We start from the raw sequence: 6,000 nt of genomic DNA, 5'->3' as shown, positions 1-6,000 counted from the left end.
GGACAACATACATCAAGCTGTGACAGCTCCTCCTCTAAGCATGTCAGTCCCGCCTCCGTCACAACGACCAACTAAAGCAAAGCTAATCCCCCTGTTAACCCCTGGGTAGCCTTAACACAACCTCCTCCTGTGTACTTGTTCACACAGTAGATTTCAAGAGTCTTTCTGTGTGTGTTTCATCCCGTTTTATATTATATTACAATATCCTTTTTAATTGATCTTGCAGTCATTGTAAGGCTTGTGGCAGCAAACTGATTTTATTTTTATTTATATCTCAGCAGCTGCCAGAATAAAATGTTGGCAGTATACGTTTCTACAAATCAGAGATACATTAAATTTCTGTTTCATACACATCATATCAACATGTGTGTGTACAAAGCCCTCGTACTACCTTCAGATTACTTGTATATGAGCTGAGCTATGTTTGAGACTGTTGGCTTCCTGTTTCAACTGATAAAGCTAGGGCCATTGTGAATTTTTCCAGCCATTTTTGTGGTGACAAAACTGGGTATTTTAAGCCAAAATATAAATCTTTCCTAACCTTAACCTAACAAGACCTTAAAGGGTCAGATCACCCAAACCAGACCATGCACCCTGTCTGAATTGGGTGCACGAGCTTGACTGCGTGTCAAGGGTGTAAATAACGTCTTTTATCAATTTGGGATCTTGGGGCTTCCAGAGACTTGGATTACACCGAATGATTTGTATGGAGCCATTTTCCTTTCTTTATTCTTTTGGTTATTTTTTTGCATTCCAAAACAAGTTATTCTTCAGTTGTTTAGGAGAATGCCGCAGCGCTGTTTTACTGTGAAGCTCCAGAAATGTTTTGTGGACTATGAAACTTCACCTGGCTTTCCATCGGTACAGGGATGAGCGGATGATGACAGAATTATAATTTTTGGATTAAAAACTTGTCCTTTAAGCAAAGCAATGTCACATCATGAAATTAAAATAGACGCGTAAAGTTGGAACGTAAAGAAACATTAAGTTTCAACTTAAGTGATTGGGTTGCATCATTAGGCGAGAAAATAATGAATATGAAAATGAACATGTGTATTATTTATTGATATTTCTGTGCAAGCAATTTTTATTTGCCGTTCGTCATCACTTTAGGAGACAGAACCACCCTTCATTGTTGACTGATCTCAAAAGCTAACACATACAGAAATTGGTTCTTGGATTGCAGCTATATTTTACATTTTATATCCATTCTTCAAATAAACAGAAGCAGCGGGGACGCAAGACAAAAGCACCACCAAATATCTTTCAAATCAAATCCAGGGATAAAGATGTCATTGTAGAGGACACGTGTCACCAATGTTGCTTATTGCCTCTTTTATCCAAATTGCTTTGAAGCTGTAAATCACCACGCAGGTCATTTCACTACTATCTTACACGCGGACTACAATGCAATCTAGAACCCGTAAGCTACACTCATTCCCAGAGTTACAAGCTTCTACCTCCAGCCTTTTTTTTAATTTAATCTTCCTCACTTGCCCAATATAGGTGTTTTTCATCAGAACTCTTCAGGTTCTGGAGAGTAGAAGAGGATAAATAAAAAGCAGTGGAGGAGAGGTGATATCTGGGTGTCAGGTGTGGCGGTGATAAAGAATTATGTCTTTCCCTTCATCACCTAACCCTAACCCTTACACACACACACACACACATACATGCAAACACAAGCACACAGCCAATCTGATTAAACCCCACAAACATGGATTGGTGGGAGTGTCCGTGGACCACGAGGCTAATTGAACTGTCCTCACTCGGACAGGATGGAGGGCTGGGGAGAGAATGATGAGTGCTGCATAGAAGGAAGCAACTGACGGGGATAGGAGTTATCATTCAGTCAGATGTCTACAGTCACGTTTGAACGCTCCAAAAAACAATGTGAAAGACGAAAGTGTGTGACAGGTGATCCAGACTGATGTGTCTCAGGGACTAAAATGTGGATTTGTTACAGATATTCATGGTCGCCAGAGGATGAAGTTGACTGACTTCTAAAAAAGTTGGGATGCTATGTAAAACATTAATAAAACACAATGTTAGAATTTGCTAATCCTTATTGACTTAATATCAAAAACAGTACAATGTGCTACATCATAAACTTCATTGATTTTTGTTAATATGTGCTTATGACGCACATTTCAAACAAGTTGGGACGGCTGCAACAAAAGATTGGGAAAGTTGTGAAATGCCCCAAAAACACCTGTTAAGAACATTCCACGGGTAAACAGGTTAACTGGTAACAGGTGACAGTATCATGATCGTGTTTGAAAGGGACAACCTCGGAAGGCTCAGTTGTTCACAAATAAGGATGGTCACCACTTTGTGAAACACATGACTGTATAAAGGATATTACTACATGGGCTCAGGAACACTTTGTAAAACCGTTTTCCGTAAACACAGTTAATTTGCAGATGACTGCATCCTGTTTTTATCTAAATTAAACACAAGGTTTCAACCTCTTGGTAATCAGGGTTGTTGCCCCACAATGAAGTTGATTTTTGTGTTTGAGTTACACATTCATGCACCCCACAGGTGAGGCAAATTACAAGATGGTTAGCTTAGATTTGCTAGACTGTCCCAAGATTTCTAGGCCTTCTCTTAGATATGGTTAGTGGAAGATCAGGTCATAATGATCCCTTTCACAAGATCTTTCACATGGCTGCGGTTACCATCTACACATGACCCCCTCGGGTAGCCTGGTTTGTACTACTGATTACTTTGGTGATCGCCAGACTTTTCTAGCCATCCACACTATAATTGAGTAGAAATTTGCTTAAGTCAATTTTCAACATTTATAGAGGAGGTTATGTTTTCACTCATGTCCATTTCTTGGTTCGTTGGTTGTCAGCAGGATTACACAAAAACTTAGATAGAGGATGGGTCCCCATCAACTCTAAGTGTGGAGCTGGATAAAGTTACGGATCCAGGATTTTTTTTTCTCACTTTTTTTTAACGTTGTGAGTGTTTTTCTGCATTTTTTTTTTTTTTTTTTTCTGGAATAGCGGATGGATATTGAGAAAAAAAAATCAGGTGCATTTAGGTGGCTGGTATCTATGACTGAGTGCAAAAGGGGACTGTTGGGTCTTGGCGGAGGTATGCACTCTACTGATTTCCTTTCTAGTCTCTTCCCTTGGCACATGCCAATGCTTATATCATTAGTATTAGATTAGTATTAATGATTGCAATATCAGTAACAGTTTGTACCCCAACAAATATTTAAAGAATCAACTTTTTATTAAAAAAAATGTATATCCAAAGAACTGAGCACTCCACTGAGGCTCTGATGAAGAACGCTCTATATGACTGATGCGCCATCATGTGTTTAAAATGTGTGTATTTGCTTGTTTCCACTTTTTTACAGAGACGACACATTTTGTAGATGGGTTTAAACTACTTTACAGCCATCGTGTTTCTGTGTTAAAGGAAGAACATATCTGGGGACTGAGTATTTTGGGAACCTGACCCTGCAGAGCAGTCTGGCTGTCCCACAGAGCAACAGATGTTTAACTACTCTGCCGCCCCGTCACTGCCCCTGTCTTTGTGTGTTAACCAGCTCTACGTGTGTCTGTCCCCTCCTCTCATTCACGGACCTCTGTTCACGTCTAATTAGCTATGTGCCTCCTCTCCTTCTACCCTGAAGCCTCATCTCATCGCACTGTCATCTCGCTGTTTACTGTGCTAAGTAATAATCATCCAATCTCCAGCTCTCCTCCTCCCGCCTCCCCTCCTTTCCCTCCCCTTCCCCTCCTCCGCTCCTCCCTCGTGTCCTCCTCATTATTGCCCGGTCTCAGTTTGTGACGGCCGTCATTAATCAAGTCATTTGGAACAACGTTGAACCTTGCAACCCCGAACGCCTACCCCTGCTCAACCAGGAAGTGTTGTATTCCCCTGCGGCTCATTAGGCCAATCAGAGCAAAACTGGGACATGACAATAGATGCAACAATAGAAACCAAATGCAGATATTAGACATGAAAACACAAAAGGATGCAGACAGCAGGAAGAACAACAGGCTTTATTATACTCTATCTGATGGGGATTTTGGGGGGATTTTCCTCTACGTTTAATGTCTCCAGGGATACATAGTCTAATTTCACTTTACTAACTCACTGGCCCTGCTAATCTGTGTCACTAACATCTTTCAAGGAAGGTCACGAATGTTTCCACCTCGGTCAAATTCCTAATTTGAAACATTTTACATAGAAATATATTTAGAAATGGCGACAATACGATTGCATTTGACATTAACCACACTAAGTTTGCGTTAAGGATTAAGGATTGTTTTCATCTGATCGCTTTTAAAGTCAAATTTGAGTGGGAATTTAGAAAAATTATCTAATTGTCTCATTTGAGAACTATTGTTATGTCACTGACGAGCTGCTGTTTTGCAAGAAAAAGAACAAAAATGTTTCAGAAATATGACGGCAACCTTGTTTTTTTCCCATAATAGTGTCACTGCAATTTATATAATTAAAAAAAAGCTCTTGTAATCAAATATGTTTTGATTTAGCTCCTGCCTATACCTCGCCCATATTGCTGTGAACTGTGCAAGAATGGCGTAACCTCTCTGCCTCTTAACTAGGAGGTCTGACAGATTCGCCCACTGGGTTAACCTCTTTTTCATTTGTGTATGAATAGAGGCAACATGAATGGTTCTTTTACAGCTCAGCGTAGAGAGGAGCTACGGCCTGAGTAGTTGTTCTGTGTCTCTCAGACCTGCTCTTGTCTATTTCGACTCTGTGGGTATGCATTGTTGTCTATATGGGTGTGTGGGTGTGGGTGCATGCAAATATGTGTGTGTCTGCTTTCCGGTTCTGTGTGTAAGAAGGTGGCTGTAACCCAAAAGTGGCTATTAGAAAACAGTCCCAGCTCATAACAGCTGTAGTGCCAAATGTTCATGACAGTAGAGGTGTGACTCCCCATGTTCAAAATGTAAGAAGAGCTAGCCTATAGTGTAGCCGGAAATCAAATCAAACATTTGGCTAACATTATATATTATTTCAATTTACATTAAGTGGGACTGACCACAACAAAATTGTCTTAATAAAATTGCTAGTAATAGAGAACTTTTTTGCTTCTACTTATCATTCTGTAAAGTAAATACGCGCACTGGTGTTGTGACAAAGTCTGTTTCCTGGCTGATATGTGTTTCACCATACCAGCTTTTTTTCCATAGATCAGTAGAAACAACACAAGACCTGTTTTTTGTTTTGCACAGCAGCCTGGCTGCTAGCAGTGGCCATGTTGCTAATGCAGTTTTTGCGACAGCGGGTCCAACAGTAACACCGCAGGGAAATGCAAGGGAGAGGAAGGGGTGAAAAGAGGTCATCTCAGCTTCAAGTGCACTACAGTAGTCCACATTCAATAATGTTTCAACATTTTTGGTAATTTTGAGTATATAATTGACCAATCAGAGCTCAAATATTTGTCAATGCAAAATGTCTCAAAGTTTATTTCCTTAAACATACTAATCGTTTTTTTTGCCTCTCAATCAAAAGACATAAGTAAGGGATCATGGGAGTTGTTGTCTTCATTTTAAACCAACCACCATTACTGATGAATGTCTACCTACATGGCAGAAATGTTCACGTATGAAGTAATGCAAAGTTTTATCCGTGATACCTTTAGTCACGCTCGACGACTGGTTCCTCACTCTCTGGCTCTCTCCAGGAAGTTGTCGGGACAGGCGACCAAATGAAATGCACCATTACCTTCAGTTGAATTAGTTTTTTCTCTGGGTTTGAACATTTCAAGAAGCTACCTTACTCAACAATATAACATGCAAAAGGTGTAAGGTAACATTTTAATGCAGAAATGGTACATGTTATATCTCAAATTTTTGTACAGCCACATTTTTTTCTCAACTTCACTGATTGACTGAACTGAAAAAGAGTTGCAGTTCAGTTTGACACCTGACCTCTGGTTTAATAAGTGCTTCTGTAGATGAAGGAATGCCTTTGATGAATAATGTTTCCATTTTAATCTGACAGTCG

This window comes from Pagrus pagrus (genome assembly GCF_965226575.1).
Source record: "Pagrus pagrus genome assembly, chromosome: 9".
NCBI classification, from domain to species: domain Eukaryota; kingdom Metazoa; phylum Chordata; class Actinopteri; order Spariformes; family Sparidae; genus Pagrus; species Pagrus pagrus.
This window is presented reverse-complemented; position numbering follows the sequence as displayed.